Consider the following 25,370-nt stretch of genomic DNA (forward strand, 5'->3'; position numbering starts at 1 on the left):
CCGATCGTTAACATGAATGCACTTTTAGCGTTTTATTCATTACTGTAGTGAGTAGGCTGATCATGGCATCATGACTGATTGTAATGAGGTAAGTTCTATGTACATGGCTCAGTTCAGCCCTGGACATGTGTAACATTAAAAAAACATACTTCCCTATCCCCTACACTGGACTGGTGAGTATGCGGGAAACCCCTGGACTGGAAAAGCCTTTTAAGAACAATGTCCCATAGAACACACGGTCCTTTAGTGGCCGATCCACATAGAATGTTGTCTCATAGTGGCCCAGTCACACAAAACAATGTCTCATAGTGGCCTCTATACAGTATAATGTCCCATAGCAGCCCCTTCATACAGTATAATGTGCCTCCACTCATTATACTCTGTGGTCTGAAGAGACCCTAGTATATAATAATAGCAGTTACATTTTGGACATGTTTGGTCCGAAACAAAACACTGGGTGAGTTCCCCCACCAAACTTTGTCAGTGCGTCCCCCTCAGGGACTCAACAATCTTCTGCCTGAGGTGAGAAACTCATATTGCCTCATGGGCCCTGTTTATCCTGTGCTTTAACTGAACATGATAACTATCATTTGCTGTTATGCTACTGCACAGGCAATATCTATCGCCCCAAACACAGGCAATTTGCTACTATATGCATTTTAATTACTCTTGTGAAATATATCAAGGATCAAGCAGAAGAAAAACCGTATGTATAGTCATCTTTCAAATCTGCTTATGTTATACCTTATGACAAAAGCTTTTAAAGCCTGACTGCATCGCTTGCTCAATGTCAACTATACTTCAGGTGATTTCAAGCTATTGTGTACGGTGAGCCGTTCATATAGGATAAAAATGAAGCTTAGATTTAGATGTTTTCTGGGCGAGGGCTTATTCCACTGTTTCATCTTTATTAAGTTTGACAGATCATAGATAAAATAAGACATTGCCTAGTTGGGGAATCAGACCATATACAGAGACAGCTGTTGTGCTCAAGAGTTACTTTTCATTGTTAGCATTGATGTAGTTTCATTGTACAAAGTTAGCAAACGCTTGTTTGCAGATAAAATCATTTATATCCCAATAGATCATGCACAATAGCTTTTTTTTGTGTGTGTTAAATTAAAATGACTCATTTTTGGGGGGTTTTCAAATCTCTTTATCTTTTGGGTTCCTTGTATCCATTGTGTGGATTCAATATTTGCTTCAGAAAGCGTCTATTCTAAATGAAATAATATTTTCCCTGAACACTTTGGAACATATGTATTAAAACTGTCAGAAAAACTAGCCGCATTACCTGTAGCAACCAGAATTCAGCTCTCATTTTTTCATTGTATGAATAAAAAATGAAAGCGGTGATTCATTTGTTTGCAAAGTGGAGGACTTCATTTACTGCTGCTCAATAGACTTAGTCACGATTATTCTTAAACTGTACGTACTTTGTCATCTGTGATAATAAAATAAACTCTGAAGGCCACCATTACATATTGGTGCTATTCAGATCAACCTTGAAGCTTAGATCTGTTCTCTTACTATGTAATGGGTATGCCTGTGTCTTGCAATACAAGCTACAGTTGTAGCAAACTTTAACTTGACCTTTTCAAATGTTGTTAATTTGTTGTTTGTTAGCTTTTGAGGTGTGTTATCATGGTATCAGAAAGTCAGATCAACTGACAAATAGATTTGTTTGCTATTTGGTATCAAGTCTGATTTTTCTCGTATGTAGAATGTTTCTTCCAAAGTAATCCATTCTTGTTGGGAAATAATAAATCCTTTCCTGAACATTGACAACTTTCAGAAATTACAATTGTATGTAGATAGAAAGTTATACATCTTCACCCCTTAAGGACCCGGCCATTTTTTGGTTTCGCATTTTCGTTTTTCCCTCCTCACATTTTAAGAGCCATAAACGTTTTCATTTTTCAGTTCACAAAGTTGCATGATGGCTTATTGTTTGCGGAACATATCATACTTTGTAATGGCACCATTCAATATGCTGTTCAATGTACTAGGAAGCTGGAAAAAAAAATCAAAATGAGGTGCAATTGGCGAAAAAATGCATTTGCGCCATTTTCATATGGGTTTAATTTTTATAGCGTTCACTGTTGGTACAAATGACATGTTACCTGTGTTCTACGTGTCAGTATGAACACAGTGATACCAAATTTATATAGTATTTGAAATGTTTTGATACTTTTTAAAAAATGAAAAACTTTGCAAAATAGAAAAAAAAATTTGTGTTGTCATGTTCTGACACCTGTAACTTTTTCATATTTCCATGTATGGAGCTGGTTGCAGTGTCTTTTTATACGGGACAAGATGACGTTTCTATTGATACCATTTGGGGAAAGATCTGATGATTTGATCACTTTTTATAAAAATTTTTATAGGAAGCAAAGTGTTGAAAAAAACGCTATTTGGCTATTTTTATTTTTTTGCCGCTACGCCGTTCGCAGTATGGAATAAATGTTTTAATATTTTAATAGATCGGGCATTTTGGAGCATGGGGATACCTAATATGTTTATGTTTAATGTTCTTTATTTACTTTTTTATCTGATCTAGGGAAAGGGGGGTGAGTTGAACTTTTATATTTTTAAATTTTTTTAAATACTTTTAAAAACTTTTTTTTTCTTCTTTTACATTTATGATCAGACCCCTTAGGTACCTTGAAACCTAGGGAGTCTGATCGCTCATACTATTCACTGCAATACTACTGTATTGCAGTGAATAGCAAAATCACTGCAGTTCTATTAGACGATGCCTCTGACTTTGTCTAATAGAATTAATGCAGGGACAAGCCTGGAAGCCTTCAATAGGCTTCTGGCTATCATAGCAACCGATCGGCGGAAAATGGCGGCGCCCGTGCCACCTGCACAGTTTACATGCTGCGGTCGCAGTTTGTAAAGGGTTAACAGCAGCAATCGGCTCGAGCACTGACCACTGCTGTTAGTAGCAGGTCCTGGCTGTACTATACAGTAGGCATCTGCCGTGTATGGAGAGAGCTCAGCTCATGAATTCTCTCCATACATCCCCATGTGACCCATGCAGTAATAGTACATCATGGGTCGCTAAGGGGTTTATCACTTGTTGACATATAACATATTTATATGGCAGAAATTGGAGGGGAGAATATAGTGTAGGTTCAGGAGTTGATCCTGTGTTATACAAGGATGTGCCAGTTGTTACACAGCAGTGTCTTTGATAGGAGATAACTCTGAGCACAGACATTTAACCCCTTAGGGCTCGTTCACACAGGCAAGAGGGGGCGGATTTTGGCGCTGAATCCACGTCAGAATCCATCCCCTCACAATAGAGGTCTATGTAGACCGCATGTTCCCACTCATGGAAAAAAGAAGCGAGCTGACCTTTCTTCAGCCGGATTCCACAGCTGATTCAGCCCCAGCATCCGCCTCACAGAAGCACCCTCCGGACTGGGACCATTCATTTGGGCCTACTCCGAAGCCGGAAAATCAGGACCAAAATACGCCATCCCGTGCCCTGTGTGAACTAGCCCTTAGGGAGCATTCACACGGAGTAATGCGGCGCTGATTCTTGCACGATAACTCACGTAAGAATCAGCGCTGCAAAACAGAATCCCATTGAGTTAAATGGGTTCCATTTAACACGGGTAATACATTGAAATCAATGGGTTACAAAGCCTCCCATTGATTTAAATTTGCTGCAATCAGTAGTGCCTCTGTCCCTGTTTTCCCCATTGTTGTCATATCAATATAGCTATAAAACCCTGCCTCATGAAATCAATGCAGGTGCAATATACTCTGCTCTACTAAAGTATTACAGAGTATTGTACTAGAGGATGACCAATTGCACGCTAGTGTCATGCCAAATGTGCTCCTCAATATCTTCAATATCAGTTTTCAAAGTGAGACCTGCAATCTGATTTTAATTTTATTTCCCATGTATGTCTAATAGGATAGAATACCAAATAAATATATATATATATATGTGTGTGTGTGTGTGTGTGTGTGTGTGTGTGTGTATATATATATATATATATATATATATATACAGTATATATATATATATATATATATATATATATATACAGTATATATATATTTGGAAAGAAAACTGTGAACTACATTCAGCAATAATTCCTTCACTAAATACTAAAACAATTTCCAAAATGAAACTTTGTGTGGAAATATTTAATTTTATTTTAGCAATTCTAAGCATTACTAAAAGGCTGAAGAAACAATTCAGTGAAGGTGAAATGATGGGATGTGCATGGGAAATGTGCATTCTGTCTAACACTTGTTTTACTGAAATGCTTATTGCCTGCTGTGTAAGGTTTAGTGTTACTATTATAAGCACAAGTGGAGAAAAGCATAAAAAATTTAAATAAAGAATTTATTACATCAGTTCCTAAGGCAAATGTCAGGATTCATTTTGCACAACCTCACTTTGTGAGACTATAGCTATAGGCTGTCTGGTCATCACTTCCTCATGGAAGTTCCCAGTATTCTGCACAAATAAGGCTAATTTTATTCCTTGCTCTGCTGTGACCTGCAGCGGAAAACCATAGACATGAACTGCCTGTAAACATCTACAAAGAAACACAGACAATGGTGACAATGTCCAGGACATTGATTATGTTGTGCTTATGGAACATATATAAACATATAATCTTATAAACATATAATCTATTATCAGTTTATGTGCTAACAAGCAAGTGTATTTTAGGTGTTGCAGATGTGACCCAGGCACTTAAGCTGGCATATTGGAAGTGCCAAAGAAAAGTTGTTACTTATTTTCTTTCTTTTTTTTTTTTTAAAGAAGAAGAAATTTAGTTTATTATTCTTGTTCAGTTTGGCCTGAAGAATGTATCGATTACTGGGGAGTCTATATCTGCAGATCAGAAGGGTACTGTCACATTCCAAGGAGAGTTGAAAGAGTTGATTAAAGCGTAACTAAACTTTCGGACAGCTTTTGAGCTCTGGCAGTATTTGCACCATTAATAAATTATGTAATATACACATTTTGGTTCCTTTCTGTAAAATGCTGCATTTTTTCACCCTTTCCCTTGTTTCTCTATTGAGAGCTATTTCTGCCTCTCACTGAATGTTACTGTGTACGGGAGTAAGGGGCTTTGTCACATGTAGAGAAAATTCGGGTAAGAGGGAGGGTCACTTCAAACAGTTATACCTCAGACCATATAAAACATACAAACTTGCTTTTGGTTTCATATGAAAAATGAGATTCTCTTCTTTCATATAGTACTACAGCTACCTAAATTATTGAAAACACAGTGGAGATTGATTTTTATATCATATATTATACAGCTGCATATAAGATAGCTTTTCTAGACATTGCAAAGAACCCATGTATTCTCAAAAGTAAAAAGAAAACTTTTCTGACTGTCTTCTGGCAGCATAACCAGAAATGTGGGTGACACCTGACTTGTTAATGGAGTGGTTTCATCAATTCTTCAGTCCTGAAGTGTAAAAACATTTGGAGCAGGCCTGCATCGGACTATTGTAAATTGATTTACTTTGGAGATGAAAATGTTGAGGTTGCATTTTTTACCACCAAATATGACCTCATTGCTTTAGACACTTGACCACCTGGATTTTGGTTGTATTAGATCAGCAATTGATTCAGACCCTAATTTTGACATCATGTAGCCCTGGAAATCATTTAATATTGACGATGCCGTAACTTTTATCAAAGCGCAAGGTATGGATTAAAACCAAACTCTAAAAATTCTTCTAGAAAAATTTGTGGACTGAAGATTATGGACTGATTTTCCAAACTTCATCAGGAAACATTACAAATGAATAACCGGAAACCATTAGAGGGAAAAAAGAGACAATAGCTGTCCACCAAAGTGTTCTTCAATAAGGTATCCACAGAAAAACCTTCAATCATTGAGAATCCCCAACCATCAACATCATCTGCTTGACATGAATCAGGATCAATCAAAGCAGAGGTTTCTTCTGATGTATCTTCAGAAGGTTTAAAAACTGTCAGCTCTACATCACAATGACTACCTTATTTACTGTACTTCATTTTATTGGATAGGCACTGTTTTATTAGAGGTTTACATTCACTATCTAAGCAGTACTTTATACTTATAGCACTGTACTGTGTAGTGTTAGCTATATTGTATTGTTATATAGTGTTCATTTCAATTTCCTTTAATCTTCATAGCAAACAGATGTAACATTTGGTAATATACATGACACGGTTTCTGGTATGTGTAGATAGGCTTATAAGGTATCTCTTGCAGAGAAGGGAGAACATTCCTGAGAATTTAAGTTGTCATGGCCACAATATTACAAGCAAGGAGCGCTCAACATTAACTATTGCAATACTGCATGCTTACAGATGGTGCTATGTTAAGTAGTTTTATTTGTTATCAATAACATTAGGTGTCTAGAAGTTAATTGAATATATACTCACTAGGCAGTCTTAATCCCAGAATAAGGGGACTACACTTAGATTCCCTAGTGTTTGGAATGTATATCACACTCCTAAAAAAAATTTGTATCTATAAAAAAAGGGTCCGCCTGCCCTGAACTTTTACTTGATTTTTATAATAAAAGTTAAGTTTTAATGTTTGTCTTGAGGACACCCCTTATGTGAATATACAGTACATATAAAGTTGGGATTGATTAAAAACTTTGTGAAAGTCATGGCAAAGAGAAATTCACAAGGGTTCAGTAAATTTCACAGAAATTCTCCAGCATTTCATCAACAAAACTGAAGGAAGGGATATTTGTTGGTCTTCGGATCAGAGAGCTTATGAGAGATGATGTGATTGAAGGAAATTGAAATTATAAGGAATTGTGATCTTGGAAAAGCTTCAAGTGGATCTGTGAAAACTTCTTAGGAAAAAAATAAATCTCCAGAATATGTTAAAGGTGTTGAGGAAATGCTAAATGCATACCAGTATCTTGGATGTCGCATGTCTCTGAAAATGCAATTTTTGCATTCATATTTAGATTTTTCCCCTCCAAATCTTGGGGATGTAAGCAACGAGTGACCAATTTCACCAGGACATTAAAGTAATGGAACACCACTACCAGGGTTTTTGGAATGAGTCAATAACGGCATATTACTGTTGGATGTTATATAGGGACAACCCTGAAAAAATGTATCACGTCAGTCTGTCGAACACTTTTAATTTCTGCTCATATTTTGATTTCGAATATTGATGTGAAATTACTTTGGTTCAATAAAAACTATTTTGTAATGTGAAGCATTTTTTTCTGAAATGTAGATTACTGTTTTCTTAATGTCGCCAGTATATTTCCTATACCTTAATGATGCTGCTCCGTGGAAACTATATGTGCTACAGAAAAACAATATACACTTTTGAAATCGGAACAAAAGGCTGATTCAGAAAAGTACAAAGTCACCTGCGATGCTTACAAAAATATGTTTTTGTAGACCTGTGTTATTGCAATCTGTGTGCAATGCTGTAGAATACCTAGGTGCTATGTAAGAACTGAAAAATACATTTATTTATACATTGTCATAGCAACCAATATCCAGAGCTGCATAGTATAAGAACATATTCAGATAACACTGGTCATACTGAACTCTTCAGCCCCTAGAGTAATGTGCCTTTTGTTCAGGTTGTACAATTCTCGACAACCTTGTCTCTGCATTGTATACTCAATGTATTGCTTATAAATTCATCTCTTGTTAAACTAACAGTGAATCAGTTTATAGTTAAAGTTATGTTAAATATAGAGTAAGCACATTGTATATAAGACACCATGATAAATATTTAGTTGCGTAAAGTGTAACTAACTTTTCAAACAACTTTTCTGGCAGTATTTGTGTCATTAATACACTTCGGAATATACTTTATTAACACATGTTGGCTCCTTTCTGTGAAATCCTGCATTTTTTATTTTGTTCTATATTGGGAGCTGTACCCTGCATCTCACCGTGTACAGTGTACAGAGTTGTGGGTAATACTAAACTTGTAGAAAACTTTAGTTACACTTTAACTCTCCTGATTTTTGCTGTTCACTGTTTAATAACAGTAAATGTGGCCTTTAATCATTTTATTAAGCCTTTGAATATGAATTCACTGTAATTGACAGTTCTGGAAGAGGTTCCCCACAAATTGTTCTAGCTATCTAGGCACATAGTATACATGTGGCTAAATCTGTTTAGTTGTGGTAGCAAATGACAAGTATATTAGATAGATGGATGGATGGATGGATGGATGGATGGATTGATGGATTTTTCTTTTAAAGACAACAGGGAAAAATTGAAGCCCCTGAAATGCCTGCCAAGCATAGCGAGCTTCATTATTACGACAAACACGTAACACATTGAAAATGTCACCACTGTCAAGAAATACTTGGCTTACAGAATATATAATGGCAGAAAGAAGGCATTGGCAGATGCAGTTCATATACAATGCAGCCATTCCGTGTTACTTTCTGGAGCCTGCATGACATTTTTAGAAAGGCCAAGACTCCTAGAACCACCAGGATTTATTTTTTGTAATAACAGTGTATTACGAGAATGCTAATTCTGTTATATGTGAGAATACAAATGTGAACAAAACTGAGCTTTGCGTACTTAAACCAACATATTTTTAAGGGAAGCACACCTGTATCTGTACCTGTACCTGCTACATTTGTGAGTAATTGTTTTCCATGATGATAATGATCTAGTAGTCAAATAATAGTTTATTAGAAAAGCATTGCCTGTCTTGTTTTACATGTCATATTCCTAATATGATAGTCCTATAAAAAATATGTAGGATCATAGTCTTGTTTTGCACTCATTGAGAACCTTTGTGTCTAATCACAGATCTCATTATGTGATAATACTTTTGTTGATCAATTGATTTCCGTAGACACCCTGGCAGCCAATGCAGGAAAAAGCAGCTTTAAGGCTGCATGCACATGGAGTTACGCCGGGCTTGTAAAAATACTCATTCACAGCCGTACACGCGAGCGCTGCGGACGGCTCCCGAACACTTCCCATTCACTTCAATGGGAGCGCTCGTAACGCCGGCGCAACTCCGTGTGCATGCAGCCTAACTCCTTGTAGGAAGGCTGAGGGAAAGGTTGTGGAGGGAAGATACCTCCCATTAAGATGTCTCCTCTCCACTTGGTAACGGACTGGAATCCATATCCAGGTTTTGGGTTTGATTATAGACCCAAGCAAAAAACTCTAGTCCTGGATTTAGTTACAGCAGCAGTTGGAGCCTTAAACCTGTCCAGATAAGAGGATGGGGCTCACACTGACAATGGAACCTGAGCACCAAACACTGTGAATGTGTGGAGAACTAAAAGTGGAGATAAAGTGCCAATCTAGTGGGACTGTGTCTAATCACAAAGACTGTGTTCTATTGCTGGACTTCACTGCCACATAGCTGAGTTAAGCCGTTTTGTTTTATATTGCCTTCCGCTGACGAAAGCTATTTGTGTTTGAACTGCACCCAATAAAGAGCACCAGTGTGAATTTGCAGACAACTCTCCATGTATTTTTACTTGCCTGATAACCAGTCCCAAGGTCCCCAAGGTACATCCTCTAAAAAATTGTTGATAGAGGTGATGCTGAAAGACCCTGTAGTGTTAAACTGGATTCACACATTCACTACACTACAGCCAGATGTTATTTTAAAGTCTATAGCAAATTGTTGAAGTTGGTGTTTTATTTTTCTGGGGGTTATCACATAGACTTTTTTACAGTGCTTGAAAAATGCTACGTAAAAAGAATATAAATGTTATTAGATAAAAAAAAGTCTCCAAAAATACTTGTATGAAACGTTATGAAAAATTATGACATTTTTTAAAAGATTATAAAAACACTGACAATGTTTGTACACATAAAGCTTAAAAATTAAAAATTCATGGTAATTCTAAATCCTCATGTACAAGAGGCACATATATTAGGTTATAGTGCTCCAGAAGGGCTTTTTAGAAATGTAAAGCTTTTATAAGACTTAGTGAGACATGCTTTCTGGAAATATATTTCAATATATTCTATGCAATTAAAGAGAAAAAAGCGAGGGTCACAATTGATGCACCAAAACTAAAATTTATAAGGCCTACATGTTGTTAGAAATCTTACAAGTTAGTCTAACGGCATTAGTTCTGTATGCTTTATGTGACTGTTTTTGCCTTAGCTTTGGTCTCAGTATTGCCATACTGTACCTTTCCTTGTAGCAACACATTAGCTATGTCTACATCTCGTAAAAGCACCGAAATACAATGATTGTTTAAGAGTCAGGATTATTAATTTGCATGAATGCTTTGGGAAGGGAAATCTTCTAACACTGGCTTGATGAGAAACGAGCTATTCCACAAAATAGTGCTTATTAAGAGATTGGAAAGGGGGTTTAATGAGTTACCGCACTATTAAAAGCAGAATAAGCAGCATTTTCCTCATTTAGCAATATAATTGGTACTTTAACAGTTTCTTAAACGAAGGCGGATATCAAATAGCATATGTAAGGCTTTGTTAAATTCTCTCTGATGTCCTGAGTAACAATTTATTTCATTTACTGACAGTCTTCTCTGTAATTCAGACAGACAATGTTGGCCCCTAGTAACACGTTACTTGTATTCTTTAGAAAAACCTCAAAGCAGCTATTAAACTTTAAGATTTCCATTAACCAATGACTTAACACTTGTTATTTCATTTTCTCTTTTTGGCTTCTAAATCTTTGTTTTTATTCTTGTAAGTCTGCCAAAAAAAAAAAAAATGGGGTAGATCCTTCCAAAAGGTTTATCATAAATTGAGAGTTCATCAACTTATGATTAGTGGGGTCTGACACTGGTTATTTAATAGAAACTTTGTTTTTATTCCAGTAAATCTGAACCCGTATGTGCCAAAAATGGGGTAGATCTATCCAAAAGGTTTATCATAAATTGTGAGGTCACCAATATGTTTAGTGGGGGTTGAACACGTTGGAGTCCCCATGTATCAGTTGGTTGAAGAGGCCACAGCATGACCAGGATCAAGCAGCTGCTTTAACATGTGACTGAAGAACATGATATCAACTGGAAATGGAAGAGGCTGCACACTTGTGAGCGCTTCAGCCACTTCAAGCAGCTGATCAGTGTGTGTGTGTGGGGGGGGGGAGGGGGGGTTGTCCAGGTGCTGGACTTCCACCAATCACATATTACTGAACTAACTTAAGAATATGGTAGTTCATTGATAACGAAGTCCCAAGAAGAAACCACTTTAATTAAGCTGCATTCTAGTTAGGGGGGCTGCCCTGGAAAGAGTGCCCCAACATTTACCAATGTTTACTTTTGAACCCTATCTCATTGGTAAGAGGTATTAAATCAGAATTTTCAGATATTAAGTCAGAACATGTCATGCATACTTACTGTATTGTGCATGTAGGATGATTTCTATTGTCCCTTTCTGTAGATGAACATTGGTGTTGTATATAAATTCAAAGCATCATCCTAGCTTATGGTGTAGTCAGAGAAGGGCTGCCGGATGGTATAATGCTCATCTACAGATGTGGAAACATCCAATAATTATCTTATAATTAGATAATTACCTAATGTATACTTAAGCATGTTACTCTACCTTTATCAAGCCCATATACAGTAATAATTTGTAATCCCAGATGAAGCACTTACAGCTTTTTTATACATTCTCGATTAGAGATGAGCGAACAGTGTTCTATCGAACACATGTTCGATCGGATATCAGGGTGTTCGCCATGTTCGAATCGAATCGAACACCACGTGGTAAAGTGCGCCAAAATTCGATTCCCCTCCCACCTTCCCTGGCGCCTTTTTTGCACCAATAACAGCGCAGGGGAGGTGGGACAGGAACTACGACACTGGGGGCATTGAAAAAAATTGGAAAAAGTCATTGGCTGCCGAAATCAGGTGACCTCCATTTTAGACGAATAGTGGATTTCAAATCCGGGTCATATGAGAATGTGAACTTTGTGACTATGAGACAGGGATAGCTGTACAGGCAGGGATAGCTAGGGATAACCTTTATTTAGGGGGGAATGTTATTAAAAATAACTTTTTGGGGCTCTATCGGGTGTGTAATTGTGATTTTTGTGAGATAAACTTTTTCCCATAGGGATGCATTGGCCAGCGCTGATTGGCCGAATTCCGTACTCTGGCCAATCAGTGCTGGCCAATGCATTCTATTAGCTTGATGAAGCAGAGTGTGCACAAGGGTTCAAGCGCACCCTCGGCTCTGATGTAGCAGAGCCGAGGCTGCACAAGGGTTCAAGCGCACCCTCGGCTCTGATGTAGGAGAGCCGAGGGTGCACTTGAACCCTTGTGCACCCTCAGCTCTGCTACATCAGAGCCGAGGGTGCGCTTGAACCCTTGTGCACACTCTGCTTCATCAAGCTAATAGAATGCATTGGCCAGCGCTGATTGGCCAATGTATTCTATTAGCCTGATGAAGTAGAGCTGAATGTGTGTGCTAAGCACACACATTCAGCTCTACTTCATCGGGCTAATAGAATGCATTGGCCAGCGCTGATTGGCCAGAGTACGGAACTCGACCAATCAGCGCTGGCTCTGCTGGAGGAGGCGGAGTCTAAGATCGCTCCACACCAGTCTCCATTCAGGTCCGACCTTAGACTCCGCCTCCTCCGGCAGAGCCAGCGCTGATTGGCCGAAGGCTGGCCAATGCATTCCTATGCGAATGCAGAGACTTAGCAGTGCTGAGTCAGTTTTGCTCAACTACACATCTGATGCACACTCGGCACTGCTACATCAGATGTAGCAATCTGATGTAGCAGAGCCGAGGGTGCACTAGAACCCCTGTGCAAACTCAGTTCACGCTAATAGAATGCATTGGCCAGCGCTGATTGGCCAATGCATTCTATTAGCCCGATGAAGTAGAGCTGAATGTGTGTGCTAAGCACACACATTCAGCACTGCTTCATCACGCCAATACAATGCATTAGCCAGTGCTGATTGGCCAGAGTACGGAATTCGGCCAATCAGCGCTGGCTCTGCTGGAGGAGGCGGAGTCTAAGGTCGGACCTGAATGGAGACTGGTGTGGAGCGATCTTAGACTCCGCCTCCTCCAGCAGAGCCAGCGCTGATTGGTCGAGTTCCGTACTCTGGCCAATCAGCGCTGGCCAATGCATTCTATTAGCCCGATGAAGTAGAGCTGAATGTGTGTGCTTAGCACACACATTCAGCTCTACTTCATCAGGCTAATAGAATACATTGGCCAATCAGCGCTGGCCAATGCATTCTATTAGCTTGATGAAGCAGAGTGTGCACAAGGGTTCAAGCGCACCCTCGGCTCTGATGTAGCAGAGCCGAGGCTGCACAAGGGTTCAAGTGCACCCTCGGCTCTCCTACATCAGAGCCGAGGGTGCGCTTGAACCCTTGTGCAGCCTCGGCTCTGCTACATCAGAGCCGAGGGTGCGCTTGAACCCTTGTGCACACTCTGCTTCATCAAGCTAATAGAATGCATTGGCCAGCACTGATTGGCCAGAGTACGGAATTCGGCCAATCAGCGCTGGCCAATGCATTCTATTAGCCCGATGAAGTAGAGCTGAATGTGTGTGCTAAGCACACACATTCAGCACTGCTTCATCACGCCAATACAATGCATTAGCCAGTGCTGATTGGCCAGAGTACGGAATTCGGCCAATCAGCGCTGGCTCTGCTGGAGGAGGCGGAGTCTAAGATCGCTCCACACCAGTCTCCATTCAGGTCCGACCTTAGACTCCGCCTCCTCCAGCAGAGCCAGCGCTGATTGGCCGAATTCCGTACTCTGGCCAATCAGCACTGGCTAATGCATTGTATTGGCTTGATGAAGCAGTGCTGAATGTGTGTGCTTAGCACACACATTCAGCTCTACTTCATCGGGCTAATAGAATGCATTGGCCAGCGCTGATTGGCCGAATTCCGTACTCTGGCCAATCAGCACTGGCTAATGCATTGTATTGGCTTGATGAAGCAGTGCTGAATGTGTGTGCTTAGCACACACATTCAGCTCTACTTCATCGGGCTAATAGAATGCATTGGCCAATCAGCGCTGGCCAATGCATTCTATTAGCGTGAACTGAGTTTGCACAGGGGTTCTAGTGCACCCTCGGCTCTGCTACATCAGATTGCTACATCTGATGTAGCAGTGCCGAGTGTGCATCAGATGTGTAGTTGAGCAAAACTGACTCAGCACTGCTAAGTCTGCATTCGCATAGGAATGCATTGGCCAGCCTTCGGCCAATCAGCGCTGGCTCTGCCGGAGGAGGCGGAGTCTAAGGTCGGACCTGAATGGAGACTGGTGTGGAGCTATCTTAGACTCCGCCTCCTCCAGCAGAGCCAGCGCTGATTGGTCGAGTTCCGTACTCTGGCCAATCAGCACTGGCCAATGCATTTCTATGGGGAAAAGTTAGCTTGCGAAAATCGCAAACTGACAGGGATTTCCATGAAATAAAGTGACTTTTATGCCCCCAGACATGCTTCCCCTGCTGTCCCAGTGTCATTCCAGGGTGTTGGTATCATTTCCTGGGGTGTCATAGTGGACTTGGTGACCCTCCAGACACGAATTTGGGTTTCCCCCTTAACGAGTTTATGTTCCCCATAGACTATAATGGGGTTCGAAACCCATTCGAACACTCGAACAGTGAGCGGCTGTTCGAATCGAATTTCGAACCTCGAACATTTTAGTGTTCGCTCATCTCTATTCTCGATGAATATTGGCATTCTTATGAGCTTTACAATTAAATGTTATGTTTTAACTTCGACTGAGAATTATTTTCAGTAATCCTTTTTGCAAATTTCCACTTGAGCTCATAACTTTTGCTCATAACTTCTCTTTAAATCAATATACTGTAAATCAAGCAGGATGAAAAAAAGATGTCCATGAACCTTTGCAGATGCAAACTATTGTATGTATAATCTACAGTCAGAGAAGAATGTAACCATGTTATGTGCTTGGGATCACTGTAGGCACACTCAGGGAATCTATGCTTTATTATACCTGTCCTTGAATGTAGCCATAGCAACTGGAATAAAATTACCCAGTGCTTTACAAGTTTGGTTATATAGCAGAAGTGATAAACAATGTATTTTAATTAAAATAGATTTATATGAAAAAGAAAGTTTGTTTCCTATTTTGCAAGTAAAACTGGATTTTAATGTTCATATTCCCTACAAAGAGTAAATGTACATGAAACACCAATATAGTATTTTCTTACTGTTATTAACTGAGAAATAAATTAATTATAGATCCAATACTCATAATTACAAAGTAGATGAGGTTGGATAAAGACATCATTCCATCAAGTCCAACCAATAACCCTACAATCCCCTACAGTGTTGATCCAGAGGAAGGCAAAAAAAAAACCATGAGGCTCATGCCAATTGCCCCATTTCAGGGGAAAAAATTCCTTCCCAATTCCAATCTGGCAGTCAGTATAAAAATACTGGATCAACGTGTCCTTAAAATCTAGAGTCCGTAACCTAAAATACTCAACTTAGTCTAAATGAATTAGACTAAACATGGTGCTGGTATACAAAAAGTATGTGAGCAATATATGGTAGGAAGCTCATATATAATAGACAATGGAAATTTTAATATATATAATTGAAATATAAATGTATTAAAGACTAGAAAAGGTCTTTGAAGGTTATCACTGAAAAATTGATTATGTATATAATATATCAATATATTCACGTTACATTGGATTCTTCTGGATATGGTTATATCTTCTAATACTCTGTAAGAGCAGCTCACTACGGTATATTTTCACTGTAGTAGCCTTGCCCAATGATAACTTTTTGTGGGCTATGGAAACATCGCTCTTCTGTACTGACTAACTTTTAAAGTGGTTGTATTTAGGAGACTATTTCTTTAATTAACAATATACCCATAAATAGGCCATGAACAATTCCAATGAAGTTGCTATGCACAAGATGTACAGTCCGCACAAAGCAGACACTTGGAATGGTGTTGACAATTTAAATTCCAATTTAGCCTACTTAGAAATTGAATTGTGTGTTGTAAGAAATTCATCGCTATCAAGTGCTAATAAACTTGTAGAAAAATAATTAATAAAACTCTTTTATCTGTCAAGATGTCTAGTTTTGCATTTCCTTAAATTGATAGTCAATTTGTTTTGTAATTGGATTTGTTATATTTCATCTCATGTATCAGCAGAGTTCCATAACCTCATGTAGAGCAATTAATTATAGACAAATGCGCGGGGATGTCGTAGCTGAACACGGCTGTACAGAGCCACCTTTTAACCTAAACTGATCTTTTATCTCATGATAGAAAGGCAAGAACTCAGATTCTGTCTTCTTTCGTCAACCCGTACCTAATAGCATACCGTGTTATTGTCCCTTTCATGTTACCACTGAGCTTATACACAGTTCACATTCCCTGCTTTTTAGAAAGGCTCTTTTGACAGAATATACCTACTGTGTTCAGTTGTCAGTGGCTTAATGTTGGTCTGCTATTGAGTAATTTCTTTACTATGATTAGCCCACGTTCCCTTAAAGAATCATACTTATGTAATTTGCATGCTTGCGATACTCTGACAACAGAGATGGATATATAATACTGTACCTTACTGTGCCCAGAGCACTAAAATGTTAAGATTTTGTCAAAGCTAATTTACCTACAAGAATCAAATGTATTTTTGAATGTATTAATTTACCACATTATGGAGCTACAATTTATGTTTAAGCTTTCCTTCACAGTCCATCATTGTAACAGCCCAGTAGTTAGTATTGGTTAAAAGCATACTTAAGGTGTAAAATGCTGTGTATGTTCCCAATGAAGTCCTATTTATAAATTTAAGTGATCCAATAACCAAAGTCTGTATAGGTTAACTTTGTATTTGTCTTAAGGTAATATCAAGCACTAAAACACATGGTATGGACAAATGAAAGCACAATTATACATTTGTTTTTATTGAAAAATACCAAATATAGTGGTATCTTTTTCTGTTTTATAGATAAAGTATAAGCAATATAGAGTCAAGGAAAGGTTTACAAGTATATACAAGAGCCAATTTGCTAGGAAACTTGCCATTCATTGCACTCAGGTCCAAAGTCACTTACCATATCTGGATAAATATGGTACAGTATAACAATATTGAATTCTGTATAAAGGATTTATTGTGATCTTCAGATCAAGCTGTAGCTCCTCTAAACATCTTATTAAAGGAGACTTGAAAATATATTATATTGTGGTCATTATTACCCAAGTAGCCCCCATCCTCCACTTTTGATATTCTGTCAGATTGGTTCTTAAACTTTGATCTAGAAGTGCCCCCTCTCGGGTTGGAGAATAGAGAGACACCGAGCACACTTATAGTGTAGATGGTCTATTATAAATATATAGATGAATTATCTGGTGTTTATGAAAAGAACTCAGGACCTGGTGGCCTCTCACCTGATCGGGTTGTGACTCCGTTCACAACTCCGTTTTCAGCAATATTAGGCTTCGTCAGCGTGAGAGTGGCAGCACGTCTCTATAACACTGGTCAAAAACCAGGAGGATTCACCAATGGAAGAACAAAAGGACGGCGCTCTCAGGTCCAAAGGAATTTATTCAAAATGCAATCTTCTTTTTGAATAAATTCCTTTGGACCTGAGAGCGCCGTCCTTTTGTTCTTCCATTGGTGCCCTCTCGGGTTGGGTCCTTCACTGGTTGGAAAAGCTAATTGTATTTAATTATTGCCAAAAACCTGTTGCCTTTGTTGGACCTCCCAATTTATTAAATACATTTAATTACCTCATGATGTAGAGTTAACTCCTCTATTTGTTCCATTAGTACCTGTTCCCTTTTCTCTGCGTGCTTGGAGACTTATAACAAACCCCTATTAGTATTTTGTTCTTATTTTTCCCTCCCCTTATTCATTACCATTGGGACTCCTTAACATCACTTTCCTCACGCATGCGGAAAAAGGAAATGACCAGCTCCCATTGAACTGAATGGGAGGCAGTTTTTTTTAACTTGATTTTGACACTGATGCCGTGTCAAAATCCTGACCAAAAAACTCCTGTGTGAACTTAGCCTTATTGTGGTGGATTAGCCAGGAGTGGATTAAGCACAAGGGATACATATAAGAACTTCCTATATATTCCCCATTCCTTTTTTACCCATTCTTGACTTTGGCTTCAAAAAACGCAACAAAACCTGCAACAAAAAAAGCTGTGTGTTCTGCACCGTGGTGCCTTAGCCTTAAACAGGCTTTTATATATAAAGACCCCCTCTTCGTCTCTTACATACCTGATTCTTTTTGAATATACTGTTACCCTGTATATTTACATCCCAGTCATAGCTGTCATTCAGCCATATTTCACTTATCCCTTCTACATTGTGAGGCTCTTGGCACTAGTATTCATGTACCCCCCCCCCTCCACCATAATTTTCCTTCTTTATCCCCTGTCACTGTCTATAAGATTCTCCCATTCTGTACAAGTCCCTAGTTTAAACACTCCTATAGTCTTCTAGCCATCTTCTTCCCTAGCACAGCTGCACTTTCTCCATTGAGGTGCACTCACCCTACTGAAGAGTAGGTAGTCAAGACGGAAGTACAGATGGGCAGGTGTTCATTTTGTATTTTTCTTTGCTGCGGCATGTACCACTGTGTGTTGGTGAGAATAAAACTGTACATTTTGGACTGGCATCTTGGAGTCTGTGTCTATGCCAGTCACCTAGCAACCCCAGATCCTGACACAATGTATACCATGAGTGCTGGGTCTTCACCAGTCCCTCAATTAATCTGTTAACCTGATCTACAATATGCTTAACCAAGCAGGAATGTAGATTACATAGTCTAAAGATGCACTAGAATCATCATCCAGCATCAGCCACTATGATAAATTTGGTGTATTTTTAGTTTATGTAGTCTATGTTTCCACTACCTAAATCTTAAGCAAAAGACAAATAGAAAAACCGGGAAATGATAGAGTGCTATTGGCAATAAAATCCATAATAAATGTAAAAGTAAACAATGTGGATGATTAAGATAAATTGGTTCTGTTTATTGCTCCAAGGACATGAACAACGGCATCAAAAGGCCATGCGTTTCAACACCAGGCAGGCGTCTTCTTCAGGCCAAGCAGGAGGTGCCCAGCAATAACCTTAGAACCAATTTATTTTAACTATTCACATTGTTCATTTTTATTTTTATGTTTATTACAGATCTTGCTGCCATTAGCGCTCCATCATTTCCTGGTTTTTCTATTTCTTTTCCATTTTGTATCACCACCCACTGTGTGGGACAGTGTCCAGGTAATAGCTGCAACTGGCCTGGTGGGCTCCTGACTGGAGTGTATTATTTCCACCAGACGGGCGCCAGGACACCGTATTTTTATAAATTTTAATCAGTTTTAGTAAATCTGCTTTAATGATGATGGACCTCACAGAAACATAACAGTAGCCAATGCCGTATTCAGCAGTATAGACTTTGGTTGGGTAGCTAGGGCACTTGCATGATCTGATAACAGCAATATGATAAAACCAGAGCAATAGAATACTGTGTCCCTGGAGAAAAAAAAATGGTGTTGATACCTTTTCCAGCTGCTTGATATTGGGGAGGTGACCACAGTCATTATGTATTAATGTGTACAGGAAGGATGCTCCCACTCCCATTGTCATTATTTTACAGATGTATAATAGAAAACTTTTATAATAGTGTATAGCAATATATAAAAATACATGCAAAAAGGGGGGTTCGCTATAATTTTGGAGTAAAGTGTAGAGCTTATATTCTGTTATTCACCATGATATTCATTGAACATGAGAAACATCAAAGAGAGATATTTATTTCAGACATAAATAAATTCTATATAAGAGAATGAATGAGCAAGAAGCACAGTCTTATTAACCTAGTAACTGTTTATGCTCTCAATATGTCAGTGGGCTCTTGGGTTTCCCATTTATGTTGTGTGCACACCAGCAGCTATATATGGAATTAGGGAAAGCCTGCCTTCCTTTGGCAGACAGCATGACCCAATTATTTCTATATTGATTGTAAACCAGCTTTTAGAAATGATAACATTAGGGATTGTGCTGCTTGTGTTATTTTTATTGGCTTTGTTTGTTCTGAATATTTTATTCCTATACTCTATTACTAGATTTTCCTGCATTGTATCTTGCACAGATTTTTTTTCTTTCCTTAAGAAGCAATTCATATTATTCCCAAATATGCACATAAATCATGACATTTATTGACATTGTGAAATACCTCTAGAGCTAAAAGAAAAATTTGCTTAGTGTAAGCTGATGGCTGGTCAGGTAATGGAGGGGGTGTACATCTCACCCAGACTACTAAGGTGGGTGAGATGAGAAAACTCCAGAAGGAATGTTTGTTCTCAGCAGACAACTTTCATCTGCTGAGCATTTTGGTAAATGCTCAGTATTGGGCTGGATTTTTAGGAATGGCAGGTAGGTTGGTAGTGGGACCTGCCATTCCACCCCCCTCCAGTCCACACTTTGGGGATGTTCCGGCAGCGACTCAGCTGCAGAGATTCTGCTCATCAAGGGAGCTTAAGAATCCAGCTCCAGCAGCAGACTTTTGGGCAGAGCTTGGCTGTAGAGCCAAACAGAGCGGTCATATTCTTGGAGCTGTGTCCTGAATGATTCTACTGGCTTTTGGATTTCTGTTATTCTAGGTGAGGTAACTTATTCTATGTTTATTTAGAGCCTAGCCGGGCAGGTATTTATTTTTGTATTTTGTTGCTGCACTACCTTTTTGTGTGAAACTCTACCTTTGTTATGGACTAAAGAATCTGGACTTTTGTGTCTAAGCCACCCCACCTAGCAACCCCAGACCCTGACAATGTTTATGGAGACAGCATTTTTATGTAAGTACAGTCATATGAGCATAAAAAACCTGCAAAAACAATACATAATTGGGAAGGCGTTATAGGAATATTCAGTGACCTGCATAGAGGTTATTGTGCAGGAGAAGGAGGAAGTGAACTGACAAATCAACTTTTGATAATGGTGGATCTTGCATTATCTACCTTTAGCTTTATAATAGAGGTATTGCCATCCATTTTTATCCTGTTTATGATGAGAAGGCTAAAAAATGTTCTGTACATAAAGAAAGAACCAATTTTGAGGATCAGTGCTCAGTGTCAAACTTTCATTTGATGCCATTCTGGAGTACATATAATAAGGTGAAAACTGTAGTGAGAAAAAGATCAAAAGTGTTGAACTACTGATGAAATGTGTGATTGCTGTTCATGGAAAAAATTAAGACCTACCCCAAAAATAAGCCCTAGCCCTTTTTTCAGAGAATAAAATAATATAACACCCTGTCTCATTTTCAGAGAAACACAGTATACATTTTTTATTACATTGACTGCATGAGATACATAACACTATTTTTGGATACTGGGGACTTTTATGCACATGGAATATTTTATATATAACATAACAAACAATGTTAGGTATTCCCATGTGCATAAAAGTATATATATAAGTATATAAGTATATAAGCATATATATATATATATATATATATATATATATATATATAATTAAGCAAAAAAAAATTCAGATTAATGCGCTCCCCATGATCCAAAACCAAAAAAAAAAAAAAAGTTTAACAATAGTAAAATCGTCATAAGCCAAATGGCTTTATAATGGTAAGTATAGGAGATGGCTGCACACCCTAGTTGACCGACTGGCTGGAAATGTGCAATCGGTGGGAGACTATAAGAACAAACGAAAAGAAAAAACCTGGTGGCGCACACCAAAAAAAGTTGTATATATTTTTGAATTTATTAGGATAACGCGTTTCGGGGTTATACCCCTTCGTCAGATCCACAGTAAGCTGACAGTCTGATATTCAACTAGACTCCTTAAACAACAGTACATGGGGAGTGTAGTATGTACAGACTGTTACGGCATACACCCATATAACCCCCATAACATAACAAACAATGTTAGGTATTCCCATGTGTATTCCCATGTGCATAAAAGTATATATATAAGTATATATATATATAAGTATATATATATATATATATATATATATATATATATATATATATATATATGTTTGTGTGGTGTTTTTTTTTTTTTTTTACTATTATTTTGTTTATTTTTAACTTCTCATACATGTAATCTACTTCCCATTGGCTGTACTTAAGAATCAACTATTTTTTTGTATTGTCCATAGCTTTTCCCATAGAAATGAATGGAAGCACCTGGCACGCAGACTTTGCCGGCGGCTGGCCGCTTAACCCCCCTGCGTGCCGGCCGCTATGGGATCTGTTCGGAACAGTCGGCTGTTCCGAACAGTGTTCGCTCATCTCTAGTCTCCAGGAATAAGACTAGAAAACTGATGCAGCATATTATGTGTGAAGAGTAAGTCAGTTTCTCTCGTCATATGTAACTAACTACATCAAAGGATTTGTCTAGGCAAAAATTGAGAACCTGTTTAAGTTCTAAATACGCCGGGGACTCTGAAAAAAGTGTAAATAATTCATATACACATATTCTCCCCTTGCAGTCCGGTCTTCTCGGTTCCATACTGATGTGTGGTGGAAGTCCCAGCCACACGTGACCACTGAGGCCCATCAGCGTCCTCAGTGAAGGACATGTGCTGTCACTACCTGTGACATCACAGGTGTCTTCCTAAAGTCTGCTAAGAGCGCTGATTGGCCTCAGTGGTCTTGGGACCACTGAGGACAATCAGCGGCTTCAGCGGAAGGAATCTGTGACTCCACATCCAGTGAACCGTTTTATTTTGACAAGACACCAGAGTAGGAGGACCGTAACACTTTGGGAGGACACCAGTGCATCGGGGACAGTGAGTGATTTTTTTTTTTTCACCTTCCCCTGTTATTTAGGCATTAAAAAAAATGACTGGACAACCTCTTTAAGTCTCTGATAGAGAAATTGACTTCCTGTCCACACATAAGGAACTTGGGGCAGATAAACTAATATGGTTGCATTGCAGACTTAGACCAGATAGTCTTATACTTTGCCAGATTTTTCATAGTGTCTAAAATTGTTTGAAATATTTGGTGCAGTTTTAGAATGGGTAGTCTAATTTTACAGCACGTATTAGGTGCTTTACTTTCTACCTGCAATAAAATGGATAACTGGCAAATACAACCATGGATATGAAAGTAGGTCTAGGCAGGGAAAGTGAAGATACAAGTAATTAATACAGACCAATAAATACAATATCCCCTAGTAATTGCGAAAAGCATGACCTCCATGACCTCAGCCCCTACCGTGCAGCTTAGTTGCAGTCACTGATCAAACTGTAGCTATGTCCTAATGAAGAAAATTACCAGGTACCTGAACTGAAATTCAGTTCCCTGGAATATTTCAGAGTTGATGAATAATATGCATAATTAAATAATGGAAAATAAATAAATAACTTTTATAAACGAATGTCTTTTTTTTTTTTTTTTATGTAGATTGTAAGCCCCCACATAGAGCTCACAATGTACATTTTTTCCATATCAATATGTCTTTGGAATATGGGATGGAAATCCATGCAAACACGGGGAGAACATACAAACTCCGGACTCCGGCGCTGCAAGGCTGTAGTGCTAGCCACTGAGCCACCGTGTGGCCCCCAAATGTCTCTATTTTTGAAGGACATTTTGTAGATACCTAGCTTATGAAGAAAAGTTAGGGACGGCACTCCGTGTATTTTTCTGCATGTAGTTAAATTTTATTTCATTAGCGTTTCAGGTAAAACTCCTTCATCACACTGTAATAATGGAACAAAAACAAGTGTAAGTGATGACATAAAATATAAAAAAAAATGATGGCATAAAAAAAAAAAAAAAAAAAAACATACTGCATCCATGAGAATCCAGAATTAAAGAACTAAAGTATAAAGTGTCTTTGTTACTATGTTACCATAGTAAGGCCAGGAGCCTTTTGTAGACTCCCATCCTTGCCACAGTACTGTAACTACTGAAGTTTGCCTATAGCAGGCTTTAGTAGTTACAGAGTGAATTTACCATGGACTGCAATACAGTAGTACTACAGTCAATGGCACGGGTGATCTGAAGATCTAAAAAGGACTGAAGGGCTTAAAAAAATTGAAATATAAAAACATTTGTCCCATATGGTAAACACTGTGGTGGGGAAAAAAAATCTATTAGAGGGAGAATGTCAGCAGTAAATCCATACCTCCCAACTTTCAAAGAGCCGAAAGAGGGACAAAATGATACATCAGTGCAGGCTGGGGGCTGTGCTGCTAGAAATTTAGACTCCAGCACGTAGAAACTATGCTAATATACCTCTGATGATGTGTCCCAAGAGACAGGGACACTGAAACGCGTTAGCAGGTGCTAAACAGCTAGGTAGGGTGTGCTGAATATGCTTGTGTGGAGGCTAATTACCGATGCCCCACAGAGTGTACTGAGAGAGTGAGGTGTTTCCTGTCCTACAATAGCACTAAACAAGAGGGCTATACTATAGTGTCTGCTGGGGTGAGGAGATATTAGACCCGAGCAGCTGCCTCTGCTATAGGACTGGGGAGAGAGGTCCCACACTACACTTACTTTTGGGAACTGGCTGAGCTCAGTAATTCACAGGAACGTACCTTTATGGGGATTTTCCTTAATACAGTAGGCTCACTGTCAGGATACGGAGTCGCCGCGGTCTCCTTGCTGCGCGGCATCTCCCTGGGAGACGTGTTAGGAGTTCTATTGGGTGTGCTTAGGTCATTAAGGGTTAATCTTTTCCTTGCTTTCAGTCTCCATGCCGTTAGCCATCAGGTGTGTTCTCTGCTGCTATTTAAACTCCACCCAGGCATGGATCCTTGCCAGCCATTCACTTTGTGTTTCCTGGTCCCCATGCTCAGTCTGATTCCCTGTCTGTTTATATTCGGTCTGTTCCTTGGTTTGTATACCCGGCTTGTATTTTTGACTATCCCTTGTCTTTTGATTTGATACCTTTTATTATATCTCCTGGCTTGACCTCTTGCTCGTCTGACCTTGCCTTCTCTTCTGTGTCTTGCTGAGACTTGTGGTCCTCCCTGGTTCCATGCTGTTTAGTCTTTTGTTTTGCATTGCATTTACACTGTGCTTTCTATTTAGGTGTGACCCCGTGACTCCAGTCCCTAAGACTTTCAGGGCCTCCTCTCCCCTTATCCTAGCCACCGGATAGAAGGTTAGGAGCCGTGGTAGGCGCACTTCAATTAGGAAGTGCATTGGTCTGCCTCATCTCAGATATTACAGCATAGTTATAGCTGCAGGGCCTGCGACCCCTTTTGTCATTAGTTGCACAGTGTTGCTTTCCCAGCTGTGTCACTTTGCACTGCCTGACCCTGACTCCAATCCTTACACTCACATTAGGAAACTATTTATTGTAACTGTGTCTTCTCTGCTGCTGCTTGGTAGAGAGGCATTCTAGTACTACCAGAGACACATACTCTTATTGTCCTTTTGCATTAGTGGCTAGCTGATTCAGGTGACGC

General features: G+C 39.0%; 1 protein-coding gene across 7 annotated transcripts in view; it reads left to right on the forward strand.

Moving 5' to 3' along the window:
* The window catches only part of CACNA2D1 (calcium voltage-gated channel auxiliary subunit alpha2delta 1), a 561,607-nt gene that overhangs the window by 347,737 nt on the left and 188,500 nt on the right, over positions 1-25,370 (forward strand). The gene's annotated exons all lie outside the window — the stretch shown is intronic.

Source organism: Leptodactylus fuscus, chromosome 5, assembly GCF_031893055.1.
Source record: "Leptodactylus fuscus isolate aLepFus1 chromosome 5, aLepFus1.hap2, whole genome shotgun sequence".
In the NCBI taxonomy this organism is placed as follows: Eukaryota; Metazoa; Chordata; class Amphibia; order Anura; family Leptodactylidae; genus Leptodactylus; species Leptodactylus fuscus.